The following is a 23266-nucleotide window of genomic DNA, read 5'->3' on the forward strand; positions in this document are numbered from 1 at the left end:
TATTTCGATAAGTTTACCAAGATTTGTTTAAGTAAAATTCTGACAGGGCACTTCAGTACAATGCTTCACATGCCCTGGACAACCACCCTTGCAGGAAATGTCATTTACTGGAGTTTGAGAATAACTAGAGAACGGGCAGGGCTCATTGAGGTTCTTTGTGCAGAGGTGAAAAAATATTGTCATTAAGAATAGTGCCCATCAAATAAGGGGGTATAATGCAGATACATCTGGTTAGGGACAAGGAAATATTGTATGGTATAAACATAGAGAGGAAATTTAAATAAGTTTTGTGTAGGGTTAAAAAATCTTTTAAAGAAGCAATATCGATCAACGTTTAAAATACTCAGCACAAATATAACATGATGTAGTATTAAATAAATAAACATTGTCCAAGAGGTTTATAAAATCATGGGGGGCATGGATAGGGTAAATAGACAAGGTCTTTTCCCTGGGGTGGGGGCATCCAAAATTAGAGGGCACAAGTTGAGGGTGAGGGGGAAAGGTATGAGGCAACTTTTTCACGGAGGGTGGTGCTTGTGTAGAATGGGCTGCTAGAGGAACGTGTAGAGGCTAATATAATTGCAACACTTAAAAGGCATCTGGATGGTTGTCTGAATAGGAAAGGTTTGGACCGATATGGGCTGGGTGCTGGCAAATGAGACTAGATTGGGGTGGGATATCTGGTCGGCATGGATGAGTTGGACCAAACGGTCTGTTTCTGTGCTGTACATCTCTATGACTCAAAGGAATCTGCAAAGAAAGGACTGTCATTTGTATCGTTTATTTGACAACCACAGGACATTTTAGCTGATGAAGTATTTTCGTCAAATCAGGATCGTAAGAATTTTTTCACAATCTCTGGGAGTAGGGAGAGTAAATTTGTGCCATATTTATTCACATTAGTGTGTATTCATGAGACAGGTCTTCAGCAAGGTTGTTTGAAAAGCACAAAATTTGAACATGTAACTGAAGATTTATCCGGCTAAGCTCCTAATTTTTTTAACCACCCCTTTCTCATCAGACTCCACAGATCATATCGAAGCAACTCCGTCACCACGGGTTTTTGTTGTCTCTTGGGACAGACGTGCGCCCATTTTCTAGATATGCCACCCAACAATAATTCTCCTGCTCCTCGGATGCTACCTGACCTGCTGTGTTTTTCTAGCGCCATATCTCCAGCATCTGCAGTCCTCACTTTCACCCATCAATCATTGCTGTTTACTCCTGGCTTTCCCGGATGTCCACCAGCGCAGCTGAGCGCTGAGTCCATGATGTGAAACGGCTCTGCAGCGCTCGCCCCGTTAATTCTGACCAGGTAATCCTGACATTTTGTTTTGCTCCTTCCACTGCAATAGGAAATGAGTAGAGCTGCTGCTGCTGCAGTAGGTGCCTGTCTTTGTAGGTGAAAGCGTTGCTACATTGTAACGCAATGTTGCAGAATGTGGCGGAGAATAGATACACTGAGCGAGCGCGAGGCTTCCCGGCCTGCTGCCGGGACCCGGCCGCCACTGATTGGTCCGGTTTGTGGACTTGAGCTCCATTTGGGCGGGGTGTCCGGCGTACCCTTGTACTGATTGGTCCAGCGCGCTGCCGCTCAAGGAGGGGGCGGGACTGTGTGTGTGTGTGAGAGAGATCGGCGCTTCGCGAGGAAGCGGCTACAAAGTATCCGCCGGCCCAGCCAGGGTTCGCCAGGTCCAGCATCACTGCAGTCTGACTGTTTTGGACTGAAGCCGCCGGCGCGATGGCTAATCTTCACCCTCCCGCCGTCTCTTCGCGCTGTCATTGTGTTTGAGGCTGGAGCGGCTTGTGAAAAGCTTGACCGTGACTTTCACACTTGGCTGGTTAGTGCCGTGTTCCCGGGGCTGAGGGGGTTAGTGGGGTTTAACACGTGCTGGCTTGCTGCATGTCGGAGTCAAGCGTGCGCCTTTCGAGCGATTATGTAAGTCGCCGTCGCGCGTTTCCATCGAAATCAATACATTGCGCCCACAGATTCGTCCTCCAGAATTTGTACTCGTCAGCATTTGATTGTTTATTATTAGTTAGTTATCCGATGACGACGAAACAATCCTTTTATAGTTTTATTTCCCGATTGAGGCACTGAACATTTCTGAAATCGTTCGGCTTTTAGTTGTTTTCGTGTGTGTATTAAGCATATTTTAGGAGTAAGCAACAAAGTTGCAGACCTGTGAAAGACATTTCGAACCATTGGCTAATGGATATTGGTTTTATGTACTTGCACGTGTCGAGAAAGGGTCAAAAACAGCAACGCTCAATTTTTTTTAAAAGGAGCGGCCTACAATCCCGGACTAATCTCTTTTTCCGTTTGGCAAAACCGGTTTTTAAAAACAGAAAGTGCCTTGTTTCTGTTGATTGCACTCATGCACGAGTCAGAAGTTGGTGGGTTTAAGCAGCACGTTAGGCCTTAATTCTGTCGTTTAGATGACACATCAGTACAGCAGTGTGGGAGTTAATGGCAGAGGTGTCATTGACATGAGATATTTAGTTCAGGCTCCCACTAGCCTGTTAAGGTAGACGTGAATGATCCCAATGAACTAAATAATAGTTGGTTCTCAGTGTCTTGGGCAACATTTCACCCTCTATTGTTGCCTTCAAAATAGATTAACTGAGCATTTATCCGATTTATCTTACTGTTGTAAAAATGTTTGAGCAAACAGTACTCCATATTTATAGCTACTCTTCAAAATAATTTAATTGTATTGTGAACTGCTTTTGTTTTGAAATGTTGTTTAACGTTTTTTACATTTACCACTGCCAAGGAAGAAAGATCATTGTTTTCTTAATCACTTGAGTCTTCATATCAGCTTTCAGTAAGAGGAGCTGATTTGTAGAGTTATTAAATCTTGCAGCATGGAACAGACCCTTCGGTCCAACCAGTCAATGCCAACTATGATCCAAAGCTAAACTAGTCCCTCCTGCCTTTTATCCCTCCAAATATTTCTTATTACTGTACTTAGCCAAATGTCTTTTAAATATTGTAACTGTATCCATCACTTTCTCTTGAAGTTCATTCCAGACAAGAACTACTGTGTTTAAAAAAAAAAAATTCCCTCCTGTCATACTTAAATCTTTCTCCTCTCACTTCAAGACTTTTTGTCATATTTTTAAATATCCTAGGGAAAATACTTTGTTTATTTACCATACCCATGTGCTTCATGTTTTTATAAACCTCTGTAAGGTTACCCTTCAACCTCTGATGCTCCAGGGAAAATAGCCCCAGCCTATTTAGCCTCTCCCTATAGCTGAAATCATCCAACCCTGATAACAGCCTTGTAAATCTTTTCTGAACCCTTTCAAGTTTCACAACATCCTTTCTACAGCAGAGAGACCAGAATTGCATGCAGTATTCCAAAAGTGGCCTATCCAATGTCCTGTACAGCTGCAACATGACCTCCCAACCCCTACACTCAATGCACTGGCCAATGAAGGAAAGCTTACCAAATTGCGTCTTCACTATCCTACCTTCCTGCGACTGCACTTGCTCAGTTGATATAAAAGATTGGACCATAAAGCATGTTGGGAACCCCTGTGTCCTTCTGTTTTAATGGTTAATTCTGTGTCATACTGTGTCAGGAGGGCTCCTGGTTTAAACACTCAGCTGGACAGAATAGCTGATCACAGCCAGGATGGTGAAAGGATTTGGCTTCCTCCTGCCCGGTAAGGTAGGGAGGAATGATTGATTTCCATGTTGGTTGGCTCCTCTTAGAAGCTCCCCTACGACCCACCCTCCCATCCTGGCACTTTCCCCTGCCACTGCAGGAACTGTAAAACCTGTGCCCACACCACCTCCCTCACCTCTATCCAAGGCCCTAAAGGAGCCTTCCACATCCATCAAAGTTTTACCTGCACATCCACTAATATCATTTATTGTATCAGTTGCTCCCAATGCGGTCTCCTCTACATTGGGGAGACTGGGCACCTCCTCGCAGAGCGCTTTAGGGAACATCTCCGAGACACCCGCACCAATCAACCAAACCGCCCCGTGGCCCAACATTTCAACTCCCCCTCCCACTCTGCCGAGGAATGGAGGTCCTGGGCCTCTCTAGCTTATCTCTCCACGCTTCAGGCTCACTGCCTTTATTCCTGATGAAGTGCTTTTGCCCGAAACGTCGATTTCGAAGCTCCTTGGATGCTGCCTGAACTGCTGTGCTCTTCCAGCACCACTAATCCAGAATCTGGTTTCCAGCATCTGCAGTCATTGTTTTTACCTAGAAGTGAGAGAGAATGATCCTCAGATATTTGAAGCTGATGCACACAAATGTACAATTGAACCAAACAATATTTACTGCACAGAAAAGGCCATTCTGTCTATCAAGGGAACTCTGCTTTTCTCCACAGATACTTACTGACCCGCTGTGGTTTGCCAGCCTTATACTGTTTTATTTCAGATTTTCCTGTGTTGTCTTTGCTTTGTTTTTCCCCCATTCACCTTAAATCAATGTCATTTGCTTCTTGACTTTCCCACCGATAAACATTTATCTTCAGATACCTCGAGGGTGGCATGGTTGCTCAGTGGTTAGCACTTCTGCTTCACAGTGCCAGGGGCCCAGGTTCAATTCCAGCCTCGGGCGACTGTCTGTGTGGAATTTGCACATTCTCCCCACGTCTGCGCTTTACTCCCACAGCTCCACGATGTGCAGCTTAGGCAAAATTGGCCATGCTAAATTGCCCGTAGTATTCAGGGATGTATAGGTTAGGTGCAGTCAGGGGTAAATATAGGGTGGGGGAATGAGTCTGTGTGGATTACTCTTCGGAAGGTTGGTGTGGACTTGTTGGGCTGAATGGCCTGTTTTCACACTGCAGGGATTCTATGAATTCTCAATACATCAGTCAAATTCCACTTGAACTTCACAGAGAAGAACTACCCAGCTCCCCCCAATGTTTTGATGTACAGTGACTGAAATTGCTCCTTTCTGGACTCATTCTTTCTGTACCTACCCCAATGGCTATTTCTTCTGAAATTTTATTAGGCAGGAATCATTTTCTTCAATGGGGCTGGAGTAAGGGTGGGGGGAGAGAAAGGAAATGCTTTGCAGTTTTTTCATGCAGTTTCGTACTGGAGCTGTGAACCTATATGGCCTTTGCTATTGCCCATGTTTATTGATCTTATTTTTTTTGATCCTTGAAGTGGTACTTGGGAACTGATTTCCTCAATCACTGCAAATATTTACACTGGGTCACTAGGAGTTAAACAGGCTGAGGAGTTCATGGAATATGAGTATCTGGCATGAGGCTGTGTTCAGTTGTTTGTTCCATGTCTTATTCAGTTATTCTCCAGTTGGATTATTTTCATCCTCTGTGACATGTCCTCATACTCTGAAGAATGAGTAGTACCTGATTTATCTGGGATCTTTCATCATTGTTTGAAAAATAACAATGAGTTGTGTGCCCTGATTAAAGTAATGCAAGGCTGAAAAATAAGCTATGACAACACAAATGATTGAACTATATTTCAAAAATGGAGTAGAGCAAATAATTGAAGTCAGCTTTTGTACACTAATATTCCTTCCATTGTTCCTCAATCTCACTGTAATGGGAATGTCATTAAATAATTAATTGAAAATCACACAATACCAGGATATAGTCCAACAGGTTTATTTGGAAGTACAAGCTTTCAGAGCACTACTCCTTCATCAGGCAGCTGTGGGGCAGGATCATAAGACCCAGAATTTATAGCAAAAGATTAGTGTCATGCAACTGAAATGATATGTTGACCAAACCTAGATTGTTGTTAAGCCTTTCATCTTTTAGAATCTACTGCAGATTTCAAGTTGAATAGAAAGACTTGACAGCAAGCTCGGTTTGTTCAATATATTGAATCCGAAAACTTGCACTTCTATATAAACCTGTTGTAACCTGGTGTTGTGGGATTTTTAACTTTGTCCACCCCAGTCCAACGTTGGCATTTCCACATCATCATTAAGTGGTTGATTTCACATACTTTAATTTTTTTCTGGGCACTGTCAATCTAATATAATCATGTATGCTTTATTTTCCATTAATTTCCAGTTTTATTTTTAATATGTTATTTTGTCATTGGGACCCCTCTGCCAGTATCCACTTGAAACGGTTTGCCAAAGGGTGCCGAGACTCACCGAGATGAGTTTTGAGATGAATGTATGGCCTTGACTGAATGTTTTCCTCAGTGTGAGAGCTCAGGAGAGCAATAGTACATGCAAGCACATGCCTGCTCACTCGGTGAATTGCAATATTGGGACACAGCATCATACGTAACTACTACTTTCAAAATGGAATTCAGATTAATCCTGCTTTTGTCAGCAGTTAGTGGTGTTGATTGTGTTAATATGATGATTCTTGATTAAATATTTTTACAATTAGTAATCATTGCTATGTTAAATTTCTGATTTAACACAGTCTAAGGTGTTCACATATTGTATTCAGGCCCTCCATTTGGTAGCTTGATATTTTAATGAAGCAAAATAATTGGAAATTATTAAAGTGAAACAGTTGAATAAATTGTTGAGAGGCTTGTTTTAGCATGTCATTTGTCTCTGGTTCAGGGTGAGATTTATTTCAGATTTGTTCATTACGGATCCCTTCATGACATTTGCTTTGCCTTATCTCAGTTATTGCCTTCACCCTTGTGTCCTAGTTCAAACACTTTGTTCAACTTTCATCTCCTTCAGGGTCAAAGTTCTCCGTTGTCTTGAGCTTTCTGTCTCAGTGGCTGTAAGCAAATGCAAGTCGGTCTTGCGAACTGATTCTCTCCCGATCTCCTATGTCTCTATTCTTTTCTGAGAATCGCCTTAGAATATACTGCATATTGCAGCTGTGAGAAAATGCTTCACAGAGCCTGCAGGCCTGTGAAGAGAGCACAGTTAATGTTTGGGGCCTGATGAATAATCATTGATCTGAAACATTAGCAGTTCTGTTCTTTACAGGTGTCGCCTGACCTCCATATTTCCAGCATTTGTACTCACTCTGTATTTCAGTGCAAGTGTTGGTTTTTTAGGATGAGCTATTTAATCGCCCATTTTGAAAAGCATATTGGAATTTTTAGGAACCAGATATTCAGGGAGCCACAGAAATAGTTGACAGTTTGTTTAAAAGATGTGGAAGATGGGAATGTGTGCAGCTTGAACTGTTGCAGCTGTGGAGCATCATCTCCCCTGAGTCTGAGTGGCTGAATGTGACTTCTCATTTGTTATATGCTTCATTTTGACTGCCAGAGTATTCTTCATTATCCCGAAGGATTCTGTGGGAATTGTGCTTTGTGTGCATTTTGTCGGTCACTGACACATACTTAAGGCAGTTATACTTTATCAGATGTGACGAGAATACACACAAATGATTCCACTTGTGAACAATGGACATTCAAAACCTTAAGGAGACAACTTTGGATCTCACCTGTAATCTAATGTGTCAGTTAAGTATACTGTTACAAATAGACTCTCTTTGATTCTTATAGCACCTCAATCTCTTGTGTTCCTGCTATCTTCTTTTCTTGGTGACTGTTCTTTGACAGATGCTAAAATGGTATCAGTACCCTTTTTGTACTACTTGGAGATGTGAGGTGGTTACTTTAACACTCATGTGGTTGTTGTGGGTCAGCTTAAACTGATTGAATGCTCTGCCTCCATTCATTTTCATTGTTAACAAATATTGGCTGCTTCGTCCAAATAAGTCCCTGCTGCTTGATGTCAAGGTTATTTGCCAACTGTCCACAGTGATTAGTATGATAAATTATGATGTGAAGGAATAAAAGAATTTAGGCTAATTCTGCAAGAACATGCAGAGCATCGAGAGTATTGCTCAGGGGTGGATTGGTTTAATAAGATCTGATTAATGGTCAGTGTTTGATGGAAATAGACAGAAAATGCATATAGGCGATTGAGTTAAATTGACTTTGAGTCTGAAATGAGCAATTACATCGGTTATCGTGTTTCTGGAATTGGTTGAAATTTTCATTCTAAAACTTTGTTTTCGAGTTGATCATGAGCAATTTAATTGGCAAGATAACAGTTTATCAATGTGGAGGATTTCAGCTATAGGGAGGGGTTGAATACGCTGGGGCTGTTTTGCCTGCAGTGTCGGAGGCTGAGGGGTGACCTTATAGAGACTTATAAAATCATGAGGGGCATGGATGGGTATATACAAAGTCTTTCTTCCCTGGGGTTGGGAGTGCACAACCAGAGGGCATAGGTTTTGGGTGAGAGGGGAAAGATATAAAAGAGACCTAAGGGGCAGCTTTTTCACACAGAGGGTGGTACCTGTATGGAATGAGCTGCCAGAGGAAGTGGTGGTGGCTGGTACAATTGCAACATTTTAAGAGGCAATTGCATGGGTATATGAATAGGAAGGGTTCGGAGGGATATGGGCCGGGTGCTGGCAGGTGGGACTAGATTTGGGTTGGGATATCTGGTCGGCGTGGACATGTTGGACTGAAGGGTCTGTTTCCGTGCTGAACATCTCTATAACTCTGTACAATTTGTCGCTTGTTCACATTCACCTTGATTTTAAAAATGTATCCCAGTTTCGTAAGATAACAAGACGGACTCTCTGCAATGCTAAGCATGCTTGTCATCATGGGTCATGGTGTGTTGGGAATTAAGTAGAGGTATTTACACTGTGTGGTATAAAAAACTACTTAAATTGCCCAGATAAGTGTTGGGTTTAATTCTTGAGCTGTGTCTTTTGCAATTGGTTCCTCTGGTAGCCACATGTTTAGTTGTATATGCACTGTTATAGCTGAGTGCTTGGACAAAGTAGGGACATGGTAACGGGTGGAAATTGTACTATGCAAACCGGCATGTGAGGTGCTAGAACCCAAGGACTAAGAAAGAGAAGTAGAAAATATTGGCAGTGAAGAGAAAATATTTTCTCGTGATGTTGATGCACTGAATTGCCTTCAGTGATGTGACCTTATTATGGAGTTTCCTCCAATCCCAACTGCACCTTTTCACCCCACCTAAAGTCTGAAATGTTTGTGATTCTTGCAGTTGTAAAAGTGCCAAGGTTAACTCATTTTCCTTGGCACAGGGAGCAGGAAAGTCCTGTAGAATACCCACTAGTCTGAGGCTCACGATTTTTTGAAATAGAATTTTGGTCATTTTTGTACTGAGTCCCACTAAATTATTAGAGGGACAGTTTTGCTGATGTATTATTTTAATCAACTTGTTCAGCTGTGTTATAGCAAATCTCTGAGGCTAGTCGGACATTAACCTTACCTTCTGGCCTCTAGGTAGGAACAGCACTTCTGTGCAGTAAAAGTTTCAATCTTTGCTTGCACAATAGTGGCTACAAGATGGAGGGCAGACAGAAAATGGTCATGTGTAGTAGGACAGTGACCACCTGTGTTTCTGTCCTTATTTCAGTGAACTCTGTCTCCCACTTTTGTTCTCCACTGTACTTTTAAGATTACGTATGCAGTTCATCTTCGCTTGTTCCATGGGCTGAACATAACAGCCACTCTGGTTGTGAACATCCATCTTGTAGATTTTTCTCATTTACTCATTTCCTCAGTTTCCATAAGCCTGCCTAATATCGGAGATACAACTCCTGCTCCCTTGATTTCCCCATGCCCTTCCACATAAGCATATAACTCCTCTTGATGGCTGCTATACTAAATGATTTCGACTTTGCTGTAAAACTCTCTCTTGCTCTTTCGAAACCTACATTTTGTCCACCACCCATCACGTACATCTTTGTAGTCTCTTACTTCAAGGCCAGTTTTCCAGAATATTGTATTTGAATCATCTGGTACAGGCATTGTGTCATGTTTTTATGATGAATTGATGAGCTAGAATTATTATCAATATCTTCCAGGCCTGTGATCAACCTTCAGGGTTCTTCACCTTATGTGTAGTGGGACAGTTCTTGAGGGGAAACATCCTCTCAACACTTACCTTGCCAAGCTCCTTAGGAAAACAAAACGTTTCAGTGAATGACTTTTCATTCTTCTAAATTCCAATGAGTAAGACTCCCAACCTGTTTAGCCTTTGATCATAAGACAATCTCCCCACACCCCCTCCCCGAAGAAATTCCTCAAATTAAGTGATCTCTTTCCTTAAATAAGGGGAAACCACTCTTAGTACTTCATACATGGCTTCGCCAACATCTCGAACAGCTGATAAGACATCTCGACTCTTAACCATCAAGCCCCATGTCGATTTGAATATAAAGGCTAAAATTAAAAGTCTTCTCCAGCACCCTCAACCCCACCAGTGCTCTCAAAAAGCAATTTATATTGTGTAAGTGGTGGAATTCTCCTGCTTAATTATTTTGAGAAATATGAAAACAAAGAAAATAGGAGCAGGAGTTGGCCATTTGGCCCTTCGAGCCTTCTCCACTGTTCAATATGATCAGGTGACTCAGCCTGTTCCTGTTTACCTGCATATCCTTTGATCCATTTAGCCTTTTTTCTTAAAATTAAACAATGTTTTGGCCTTGAATGCTTTCTCTGGTAGTAAATTCCACAGGCTCACCACTCCCTGGGTGAAGGAATTTCTTCTTGTGAGACAATCTGGGAATTTGTTCAGGGAATGTTGGGAATGACCAAAGCTCGGGACCAAATGCTAGAAAATGGGAATGGAATAGTTGGGTGGTTTTTGACTGGTGAGCGCACAATAAAAGCCCTTTTTTTTTTGTGCTGTAGATCTCTGACTCTATGACTGTATATTTGAACAGTGTCTGATGTGCATTGACTATTCAAAATTTGTTGCTCTAAAAGCATTTATCTTCTTAAATTAGTGATTCTCACGCAAGCAGAAAATGCTGGAGAAATTCAGCAGGTCTAGCAACAGATGTGAATTAGAAACAATGTTTCAAATCTGGTATCACTTTTCAAAACTGGAGTTTCTCAGTTTCTCCAGCATTTCCGGCATCCACGATATTCTACTTTTCATTTCTGAGCTTCTCAAAATGGGGTCTGTGGAGACTTTTGTATAGATTAACCAATGATGCTGCTGTTTTTCTACTGAACATGTAGTAGTTCTTGAGGGATATTTCACAATAACATTGTACAACAATTATTTATAAATAGGATTAATTGTATAATTTATAATGGTTAATGTGGAAGAATGCTTGTTAATTTTTGTGTTGAACACTGTACAATTGCAGTTACCTTCTGGGATGGTTTGTTGATTGATTGGTACAAAAGTAAGTAAATGAATGGTGGCTGGATGGAATGTTTGGTATAATCCAGCAAGGAGTGAGCAGAATATTGTTACGGTTGTGCTCCACAACATGGATTGGCTCTCACCTGAAAGAGGTGGATACATGTCGAAATACACAGAACCACGTGATCATCAGGTGTTGAGCAATAAAAAGTTGATGCATGTTGGAGTGCTTTAGTCTTGAGCTGCTCTCCAGATTTTTGACCCTTTTGAGGGAGGGAAAAAAATAGATTTTAGGCCATTTTAAATTAGATTCACTCCAATGTGGAAACAGGTCATTCGGCCCAACAAGTCTTAATGTAGAATTTTGTGTTGCAAATGTTGGAAATGCTAAGTTGTTAAAATATTCACATAAAATAATCTGAAGCACATCTGTATCTTCACTTTTGAAGTTTTGATGGGAGGAATTGGTGTCCATGATTGATCCACTTGAGAAAGAACCCTTCCACCGAAGCAATCGTGACCTGCTGATTTAAATTGTATCAGTATTCAGAAACATTCTGATACAGTGTGTTTATATCTATCTGGTTAACTCGTCTAAGTTAAGTGGGTGTGGTGCTGCAAATAGATGAGTATGTGTTGACATCAATCATGAAGGACCAAAAATCATGCCATTTGATGTGACAAAGTATTGGCAACTCTCAGCAGATCATACAGCATATGTTATCACTGTCAAGATTAGAGTGGTGATGGAAAAACACGGTGGGAATTGATGAAGGGCTCCTGCCTGAAACGTTGGTTTTCCTGCTCCTCGGATGCTGCCTGACCTCCTGTGCTTTTCCAGCGCCACTCTAATCTAGAGTCTGTTCTCCAGCATCTGCAGTCCTCACTTTCGCCTTTATGTAGACACTGTGTGTAATGGCTGTTTCGGTTATGGTGGCAATGGCTGTTTTGGGACTGTGACACTTTATTTAAAGCTGGAAGATGGCTGGGTGAACAGCTTTTAAGTAAATAGACAAATAACAGTGATGCTCTGAAAAGCAGGAATGGGCTAAAAGGTTAGTGAACGCTGAGATATCAACTTTGTAAAGTATAACACAGGACTGCTTGTGTGCCAAAGAGTATAAACAGCAATTGGTAGACAGCCAAGCGATCCCACAACCAACTGATCAGGCTGAAGCTCTTACTGGAGGAGTGTGGTGTAAAAATTATGTCCCAATACATGTGTGAATCTAACCGGAATGGAGGTGTTGCTTAGTCCCGTGTGAATCTTCTTATCTGTATGTAACCAGAATGGAAGAGTATAAACAGCAATTGGTAGACAGAGCCAAGCGATCCCACAACCAACTGATCAGGCTGAAGTTCTTACTGGAGGAGGAGGCTACACAACCCCAAGATATCACTGCAGGAGTTCCTCAGGGTGGTGTCCTGGGTCCGAGCATCCTAAATCACTTCACATAGATGACTTTCCCTCCATCATAAGGGCAAAAGTGGGGCTATTTGCTGATGATCTCACAATGTTCACCGTTCACAGTTCCTCAGATACTGCAGCAGTTTGCATCCGTATGCAGCAATACTTGGGCAATATCCAGACATGGGCTGATATGTGGTACAAATGTTACATGTTGCGCAAGTACCAGACAATGACCATCTTCAACAAGACTAAATTTAATTATTGCCTTCAGGTGCTTGATGGCATTACCATCTCTGAATCTTCCAATATCAATGCCAGTTAACTAGAAATGGAATTGGACCAGTCACACACACAGTGAGAGTACAAGAATGAATCTGTAGCAACCAACTCTTCAGGCTCCTCAAAGTCTGTCCACCGTGCACAATGCACAAGTGAGGAGTGTGACAGAATACAGGGTGACCCTCCATATTGTTGGAATCGTTTTCCACGGTTTGTTACCCACCATTTACCATGACCCATACATATCACAGGGAACATTCCAGAACCAGAGACCAGGGCTGCAAGGAAGGCAAATTTCCCATTTAAATGAACTGTCTGCGGTTTTGGGCTTCCGTGTTAGGATTTGGAATGAATTCCCCACGGGTTCGGTAGGTACTATTGTACTTGCCCCTTGGCTGGATGAGTGCAACTCCAACAACACTCCTGAAGGTAACATGGTCTAGTTGCCTATTTGATTGGCTCTCCAACAGCATTTATTTCATCTTTCATCGAAACACAGTTCCAGCAGTCCCACCTGCAAGAAGCACGACAATAACTCACCAAGGCTCTTTTGACAGCTCTTTCAAAACTCTGACCTCTACCACCTAAAAGGACAACCGTAGCAGTTCCCCACCAAGCCACGCACCATCCCTTCACTCTCTCTGAGTCAAAGTCCTGGAACATAGTTCCTGAAGCATTGTAGGCGACCCAAAATGCTTTGAGGACTGTTATGGTTCAAGCAACCAGTTCATTCCTGCTTTCTAAATGGCAACCAGGACTAGGCAATAGTAAATCTGGCAAAGTGGAAAGATTATTATGACTTGGGAGTCTGGAATTAGTGGGAAGTAGACGATGGCTATCCTTCTGATAACGTATTGAAAATGAATGCCCGTCCCATAAATTTAATGCTGGAAAGAATAATTACCAGACCAAGCAGGATTACATTAAATTCAATTGTTCTCAGTGGTAGTTTTCTAATTAGTTGTCTAAGTTATTGTGTAAGTATGTTTGACATTTGTACATGTTAAGCAGCAGAGCAAAATTCCTCTTTAAATATACAATTGTGTCGGAAGTGTTTAATTGTTCTATTTTTACCCAAGTATTTTGATGTCATGGTTTAAGATTCTTTTGTTTTTGTGAAACTTGCATTAATTTATGCAAATAATTTCAAAATGCATAAGAAATATTCTTTCACACAGTCCAGTCCAGCATTCAAATCCTAATCCCTCACTCTTCAATGATCCGTTTTTGGACGTAGCAGTGATTGATATGACTTTTTTTTTAATGATGCATGATATATGCATGAATAGAAAACTCTGGAAATGAAAATGCCTTTTTTTCATAAGCTGTACTATTGTAATTTCTATCTAGGGGAGAGGGTTTGTAAGTTAGAAGCAACCCTGACGTACAGCAATAACTGACCTATTGAAACCTGAAAGATAAGACTACTCTTGCATCTTAAAGAAGAGGTTATTCTTTACCCAGTTTTAGGGAACGCACAGAATTTGTGCTGCCATTTGTTTTCACTGAGTTGTCATGTTGTTTGAAAAAACAAATTCAGATTAATGGTATGGTTACGTAGTATTTTTGCCATCCTCTCTGTTGCCAGGTTCCTCTCTGTTTGGAAATGAAGGACAATATTAGGTATTGCTTTAATTTTAAATAATATGAAATTCATCAATATTGAAAGAGCTTCGGGAACAGAAAATACAGGTCATTCTGATATAACGCCGACAGTTGTGTTCGTCTGTAACCTCACGCCACAGAAATCGTGTTGCAGAAGATGGCTAATAGAAAATTGTTGTACCCATTCAGAAAGCTTATGTTATCCAACAGCACCCACAATTCGTAAATCACGTTATAGCCAACTCACACTGAAACGCGCATTATAGCAGAACGACCTATGTCGGATATTGGAGTGAACTAAAAATGAATTGGGCAGGATGCAAATATAATTTGAGTCCAGTACTATTGCAGTCACTTCAGTTAGAACATCAAGAGAATTGGAATTGAATGAAGACCTGGAAAACAGGCTCAGTAAAAATGTCAAATAGCAGTGCACGGTTTAAGTCCTTTAAGCAAATTAATTCAAAATTAAGTCGTTGGGGAGGACACGTTAGCTTTGTCACATGTTAGATGTGTTAGTTAAAGAAACTTGCATGGTGCAGAATCATGCAAGGCAGAAGATGACCTTGAACCAGTTGAGACTGCAGCAACAGAACTACTGAATCTACACTAAACCCACTTTCCAGCACTTGGTCTATAACTTTGAATGTCATGTCATTCAACTATTTTGTAAAGTTTGAGGTTTCCTGCCTCAACTATGATACCAGAATCTATGATTCTAGATTTTCACTACTCTCTGACTGTAAAGGTTTTTCCTCAAATCCCCTCTAAACCTCCTGCCTTTCTCCTTACAATTGTGCCCCCTCATTATTGATCCTTCAGCTAAGGGGAATAGATGTTTTCTAAGTGTAACCCTATCCTGTCCATGCCCTTCAGTCTTATACACTTCTGTTATGTCCCCTCTCAGCCTTCTGTGCACTAAAGGAAACAGCTTGAGCTTATCCAGCCTCGCTTCATAGCTAAAGTGCTCCACCCCAGGCAACCTGTTGGTGAATCACCTCTGCACCCTTTCTAGTTCAATCACATCCGTCTTATAACGTGATGACTAGAACTGCACACAGTACTCCAGCTGAGGACTAACCAAAGCTTTGTACAGATCTAACATGACTCTTTCCTCTTATAATCTATGTCATGACTGATAAAGACAAGTGTCTTTGCCACCTAACTATCCTATTAATTGCTCCTGCTTTTGGGGAATCTGTGAGCAAGCACCCCAAGATCCGTCTGTTCCTCCGAGCTTCCTGGTGTCCTAATTAGATTAGATTAGATTACAGTGTGGAAACAAGCCCTTCGACCCAACAAGTCCACACCGACCCCCCGAAGCGCAACCCACCCGTACCCCTACATTTACCCCTTACCTAACACTACGGGAAATTTAGCATGGTCAATTCACCTGACCTGCACATCTTTGGACTGTGGGAGGAAACCAGAGCACCCGGAGGAAACCCACGCAGACAGGGGGAGAACGTGCAAACTCCACACAGTCAGTCACCTGAGGCGGGAATTGAACCCGGGTCTCTGGCGCTGTGAGGCAGCAGTGCTAGCCACCGTGCCGCCCATATTTCAATATTTCAATAGTTACTCTCTTGGCTTGTTACTTGTTCCAAGCTGCATTGCCTCCCACTGTCTGGGTTAAATTCTGCCTGCCACTGATTTACCATCTGACTAATCTGTCTGTATCCTCCTACATAGTAAGACCTTCTTCCTTAATGTCAACCACCTGACCAATCATTGTGTCATCCACAAACTAACTTGCTATTAATGCCCACGCACGTTCGCAGCACACGTGTGCACACATTCTCGTGCTCACACATTAGCTTCTCTTCTCCATCATTTATATATCACGAACAATAAAGGACCCAGTACTCATCCCTTGAGTGCGCCACTGAACACCAGCTACCAATCACACAAACAGCCTTCTACCACCACCCTGTCTCTAAGACAATTTCGGATCCAACTTGTCAAATTACACTGGATCACCCAAGCATTTGTCTTTTTTTTATGAATCTCCCATTTGGGCCTTGTCAAAGGCTTTGTAGTAATCCGTATCAACCTACCTGCAAAAAGGAGATAGTGAGGATAATGGATGCTGAAGAGTCAGAGTCGATGAAGTGTGGCACTGGAAGAGGCACAGCAGGTCAGGCAGCATCTGAGGAGCAAGAGAGTCAACATTTTGGGCATAACCCTTCATCAGGACTGGTTGTGCCTGAAACGTCGACTCTCTTGCTTCTCAAATGCTGCCTGACCTGCTGTGCCTTTTCCAGTGCCACACTTCATAGATTCAATCTTTCTGCACACCTAGTCACTCAACTCAAATTCAATCAAACTTTATTGGTATGACCTCCCTCTGACAAAGCCATGCTGGCTATATGTGGTGTAAAATTCCAAGCAGTGGAATGTGGTGAAACGGTTAAACATTATGTCCCAATACATGTGTGAATCTAACCGGAATGGAGGTGTTGCTTAGTCCCGTGTGAATCTTCTTATCTGTATGTAACCAGAATGGAATGTGTTTTTTAGCCTTGCTCTGCTCTAACCGAAAATGGAAGGTGTCGCTTAGTCCCGTGTGAATCTTATTATACACCTTCCCATGTGAATCTTCTTATCTGTATGTAACCAGAATGGAATGTGTTTTTTAGCCTTGCTCTGCTCTAACCGAAAATGGAAGGTGTCGCTTAGTCCCGTGTGAATCTTATTATACACCTTCCCATGTGAATCTTCTTATCTGTATGTAACCAGAATGGAGAGGAGCAAGAGAGTCAACATTTTGGGCATAACCCTTCATCAGGACTGGTTGTGCCTGAAACGTTGACTCTCTTGCTTCTCAAATGCTGCCTGACCTGCTGTGTCTTTTCCAGTGCCACACTTCATAGATTCAATCTTTCTGCACACCTAGTCACTCAACTCAAATTCAATCAAACTTTATTGGTATGACCTCCCTCTGACAAAGCCATGCTGGCTATCCCTGATCAAACCTTGCAACTCTAAGGAAATTAATTCTCCCCTTCAGAATTCTCTCCAATTGTTTGCCAACTGCTGATGTGAGACTGTTCAGTAATTCCCAGGTTTATCTTTACCATACTTCTTGGAAAAATGGAGACACATGAGGTGTTTTTCGGTGCTCTGGTAGCTCCTCTGTGGCCAGAGAGGAATTTAAATCTTGGGGTCAGAACCCTTGAAATTTCCTCCCTTATCTCCCATTGCAATCTGGCATACAATTCAGCCAGACCTGGCAAACTGTCCATTTCTAAACCTATCCAATGCCTCTTCACTCCCTGTAACAATTTACTCAAGAACTTCTCAGTCTCTCTTCCTGAATTCTGTACCATCATCCTCCTCTTGCCATACAAAGGCAGGTGTGAAGTTCTTGTTGAAGTTGTGTTCTCTGGCTGCGGGCACAGGTTGCCACCTTGGTCCCTAATGCACCTCACTCTCTCTCCCTGGTTATTCTCTTCTCTTTGATAGAATATCTTGGGGTTCTTCATGATCTCACCTGTCGATCTTTTTATGTGCCCCTTCTTTGCTCTCCTAATTGCTTTCTGAAGTTCCTCCCGCATTTTCTATGTTCCACTGGAATCTATAGTCTTTTAGAGTAATAAAGTCATTGCGCTATACAGCATGGAAACAGACTATTTGGTCCAACTTGTCAATGCTGACCAGATATTCTAAATTAATATAGTACCATTTGCCAGCATTTAGCCCATATCCTGACTTAACCCCTTTCCATTCATATACCCATCCATGTTGTAATTGTACCAGCCACCACCAATTTCTCTGGCAGCTCATTTCAGACATGCACCACCCTCTGCGTGAAAAAGTTGCCCCTGACGTCCCTTTCAAATCTTTCCCCTCTCACCTTGAACTATGCCCTCTAGCTTTGGACTCCCCTACCCCAAGGAAAAGACAGAACATTACAGTGCAGTACAGGCCCTCTGCGCTGACATCTGATGCCCATCTATTATTATCCATAAGCATGTCTAATGCCCATGTAAATGCCCTTAACATCAACGAGTCTACTACTGTTGTGGGTAGGCTGTTCCACATCCCTTCTGCTCTGAGTGAAGAAGCTACCACTGATATGTCCTCAATTAATTACCACTCAATTATGTCCTCTCGTATTAGCCTTCACCATCTGAGGAAAAAGGCTCTTGCTGTCCACCTTATCTAACCCTCTGATTATCTTATACATCTTGATTAAATCACCTCACAACCTTCTTCTCTCTAATGAAAACAGCCTCAGTTTCCTCGTAAGACCTTCCTTCCAGAACAGGCAGCATCCTAATAAGTCTTCTCTGACCTTTTCAAAAGCCAAGTATCCTTCCTATAATATGGTGACCAGAACTGTATGCAGTACCCCAGGTGCGGCCTTACCAGTGTCTTGTATAGCTGAAGCATGACCTCGTGGCTCCGAAACTCCATACCCCTATCAATCAACACACCATATACCTTCTTAACAACCCTATTAACATGGGTGGCAATTTTCAGGGATTTATGCTCCTGGTCACCGAGACTCTCTGTTCATCTACACTGCCAAGAATGTTACCATTAGCCTAGTACTCTGCATTCCTGTTACTACAACAGAAGTGAACTACCTCTTGCTTCTCCGCATTAAGCTGAGTTTGCCACTTCTCTGCATCTAATCTATGTCCTTCTGTAACTCACAACATTCTTCGGCACAATCCATACTCTGCCTACCTTAGTGACATCCCCAAATTTACTAACCCGTCCTATGCCCACATCCATATTGTTGATAAAAATGACAAAAGCAGTGGCCCCAAAACAGATCCTTGATGATGAACATTTCCCATCAACTACCACCCTCTATCTGCTTTCAACTAGCCAATTTCTGATCCAAGCCACTAAATCGCCTTCAATCCCGAAGCTCTGTATTTTGTGCAATAGCCTACCGTATGGAACCTTATCAAACGCCTTACTGAAACCAGTGTACACCATATCAACCGCATTACCTTAATCCACCTGTTAACTTCTCGAAGAACTCAATAAGGTTAATTAGGCATGATCTACCCTTCTCAAAACGTGTTGACTATCCAAGACCTTGGCTATTAACCTGATTCATGCACTTCATGATTTTATGAACCTCCATAAATGTTACCCTTCAGCCTCCAAAACTCCAGAGAAAACAGCTCCAGCCTATTCAGCCTCTCCTTGTAGCGCAAACCCTCTAACCCTGGCAACATCCTTGTAAATCTTTTCTGAACCCTTTTCAAGTTTCACAATATCCTTCCTATATCAGGGAGACCAGAATTGTGCATGGTATTCCAAATGTGCCTGAACCAGTATCCTGTACAGCTGCAACATGACCTCCCAACTCCTACACTCAATGCACTGACCAATAAGGGCAAGCATACCAAACACATTCTTGACTGTACTGTCTACCTGCAACTTCAGGATCAATGAAACTGCACTCCAAGGTCTCTTTGTTCAGCAACACTCCCCAGGACCTTACCAATTCCTGCCCTAATCTGCCTTTCCAAAATTCAGATCCTCTCATTTCTCTAAATTAAAATCTATCTGCCGCTGCTTGGCCTATTGGCTCACCTGATCAACGTCCCATTGTACTGTGAGGTAACGTTCTTTGTTATCCATTACACCTCCAATTTTTGTGTCATCTGCAAAATTACTAACCATACCTCCTGTGTTCATATCCAAGTCATTTATAGAAGTGATGAAAAGCTGTAAACCTAGCACCAATCCTTATGGCACACCACCGGTCACAGGCCTCCAGTGTGAAAAGCAACCCTCCACCTCTGCCCTCTGTCTTCTACCTTCAAGCCAATTCTGAATCTAATGGCGAGTTCTCCCTGTATTCCATGTGGTCTAACACTGCTAACCAGTCTACCATGAGGAACCTTGTTGAATGCCTTACTGAAGTCCATATAGATGAAGTCCACTGCTCTGCTCTCATCAATCCTCTTCGTTACTTCTTCAAAAACTCAATCAAATTAATGAAACATGATTTCCTATGCACAAAGCCATGTTGACTATCCCTAATCAGTTCTTGCCTTTGCAAATACATGTGAATCTTGTCCCCCAGGATTCCCTCCAACAAATTGCTTACCACTGATGTCAGGCTCAGTGGTCTATAGTTGCCTGGCTTTTTCTTACCATCTTTCTTAAATAGTGGCACCACATTAACCAACCTCCAATCTTCCAGCTCCTCATCTGTGGCTATCAGTGATCCAAATATCTCCGCGAGGGCCCCAGCAGTCACTTCCCTAGTTTTGCACACAGTTGTAGGATATGCCTGATCAGGTCCTGGGGAATTATCCACCTTCGGGTGTAGGTTTGCTCAATGAGCTGTAGGTTTGATATCCAGACGTTTCATTACCTGGCTAGGTAACATCATCAGTGGCGACCTCCAAGTGAAGCGAAGCTGTTGTCTCCTGCTTTCTATTTATATGTTTGTCCTGGATGGGGTTCCTGGGGTTTGTGGTGATGTCATTTCCTGTTCGTTTTTTGAGGGGTTGATAGATGGCATCTCGATCTATGTGTTTGTTTATGGCGTTGAGGTTGAAGTGCCAGGCCTGTAGGAATTCTCTGGCATGTCTTTGCTTAGCCTGTCCCAGGATTGATGTGTTCTGTCCTGGGACAGGCTAAGCAAAGACATGCCAGAGAATTCCTACAGGCCTGGCACTCTAATTACAACGCCATAAACAAACACATAGATCTAGATGCCATCTATCAACCCCTCGAAAAAAAGGACAGGAAATGACATCACCACAAACCCCAGGAACCCCATCCAGGAGAAGGGTATAAATAGAAAGCAGGAGACAACAGCTTCGCTTCACTTGGAGGTCGCCACTGATGATACCTAGCCAGGTAATGAAACGTCTGGATATCAAACCAACAGCTCAGCGAGCAAACCTAAACCTCAACCTGAGCTACAAACCTTGCAAAAATTATCCACCTTTTTGTGCACTACCACCTCTTGTAATATCGACATCTATAATACAATCCCAATAAGGTGATCATCCCTTTCTTATTTCTCAGTCCCATCCAAATAACTTCCCTGGATGTACTCCCAGGAATATCCTCCCTCAGTACAGCCATAATCCCTAATCAAAAATGCTGCCCTCCCAGTCCCCAAAATCCTTCCTTTAGCATCTATACCCTGGAACGTTAAGTTGCTAGACCTGTTCATCCCTGAGCCACAGCTCCATTTGTGCCTATTAAAAGCCCCTCTTTTCCTCCTTATCTAATGCTGAATATTTCTAGACATTGAGGATTGTTTTTGAAGACAAGTCACCTCCCTTCCACTGTCCTGTAGATTTCTCACCAGTACCTGTTCCCAGTCTACTTTGGCAAGATACTGTCTTATTTTAATCAAACATGTCTTCCCCAATCCAAAAATAATTTTTCTGTCCGGACTGTCTTTCTCCTTTCCAGTAACAAAACAATTGGTGTTGTGGCCACTATCACTAATGCTCTGCTGCCCCCCAACTCCCCACCCCACTGTGATCTTTCTCAGAATGAGATCAAGCACTGCACTGTCCCATGTTGGACATCCCACATGTTGATACCAAAAGCTCTCCTAAATGCATCTCAAAAAATCTGCTCTCTCTAAAACCTGGATATTAAAGTTGTTTCTTTAGAATTCAGCAAGTAAGTTAGACAACTGTAAATTTCCTTTTATTTGGAAGGACCAAATTGTCATCCTTGTCAGTATCTATGATATGGTCTTGTGGTTTTGTCTGATACTTGAAAACAGCATGTGAATGAATTTCTCTCATTGACTGTTTCTCCCTACCTTCCGTTATCTTTTCAGTGGTCTAATTTGAAAGATACATTTTGGCATCTCAACCCAGTTGCACATGGAACCTCCTGCTTGTGAAGATCTGTTTAGATGCTCTAAACCTTGATGCAAGTTTTTTTAGTTCATGAGAAAATTGTTGGCTTTTTTTTCCTCGGTTGATTTTTGAAGTATGATACTTCTGTCATTTATTGCCTCTTAATCATTAATCTGACTTTGAGAATGTGTATGGGATATGAGCAGATAAGGAAAGATTTAAGTTCTGAGTTTTGTGAAACGAGGTTCAGCTGAGCATGACTCAGATCAGCTAAGAACTTGCAGTTAACAATGGGGTGCTGGAGGCAAAGGTTAATAGGTTAACAAGGTGGAAAATCATTGATTATGTAGAGCCAGAGCCATTTAACATTCATTATGTAAGGTCAGTTTAACAAGGCGAAAAGTATTCATTATTTGAAGTCAGTTACGGTTAAGAACATTCGTTATGTAACAGCAGATGGCTTAATCTTAACAATCAGCGAGTGTCACCCAATCAATATGTATGTTGCATTATCTGAATGCCCCTCCCTTTAAAATGACTATAATTCATGAAGAAACTGCTGTTCCAGAGAGAAGACAGAACTCATGTCCCAGCACACATGGGTGAGCATTCTCTCTCCCTCCAGGGCCTGGAATAAATATGGAGGTAAAACTATACTGTGTCTCTGAGCGTTTTTCTTCGACTGAGGTGGAAAATGGGATGACAACTTGAACATTGCCTCCCTGTATGCTCTTGCTGTTTGTTTTTGATTTGCCAACATTTGAAACCGTCTAGCCTGTGAGATGACTGCTATTCTTAAAGAACTTCTGTGTTCTATATAAAAAGCGAATAGCTTTAAAGGAATTTGATACTTATAAGAATAAATGCAATGCCATTTCAGTGAGCATTGTATCTGGATTAGTTGAAGAATTGGTAATAATGGCTTCTGAGAATGGACCTTGCAAAATTGAAATCAAAGCATTTTATTGAACAGAATTCTACTGTGTAAGAAAGGATATGGTTTTCCTTGTGCATAGTTGTTTATTCTAGAGGTATTATGTCAGTGCAGATTCAGAACTGTAGTGAGC

At 42.0% G+C, this 23266-nt stretch overlaps 1 protein-coding gene across 2 annotated transcripts in view; it reads left to right on the plus strand.

The window, feature by feature from the left end:
* Positions 1-683: 683 nt before the first annotated feature.
* Positions 684-23266, plus strand: part of usp36 (ubiquitin specific peptidase 36) — an 87789-nt gene continuing 65206 nt past the window's right edge. The window contains exon 1 of one of the 2 annotated variants that reach the window (XM_043714918.1): positions 684-1315. The gene's annotated coding sequence lies outside the window, so the exon portion shown is untranslated. Of the gene's footprint in view, positions 1316-1610; positions 1842-23266 lie in introns of those variants that run through there. The other variant, XM_043714917.1, reaches the window with a different exon arrangement.

This window comes from Chiloscyllium plagiosum, chromosome 24, assembly GCF_004010195.1.
Source record: "Chiloscyllium plagiosum isolate BGI_BamShark_2017 chromosome 24, ASM401019v2, whole genome shotgun sequence".
Lineage (NCBI taxonomy): Eukaryota > Metazoa > Chordata > Chondrichthyes > Orectolobiformes > Hemiscylliidae > Chiloscyllium > Chiloscyllium plagiosum.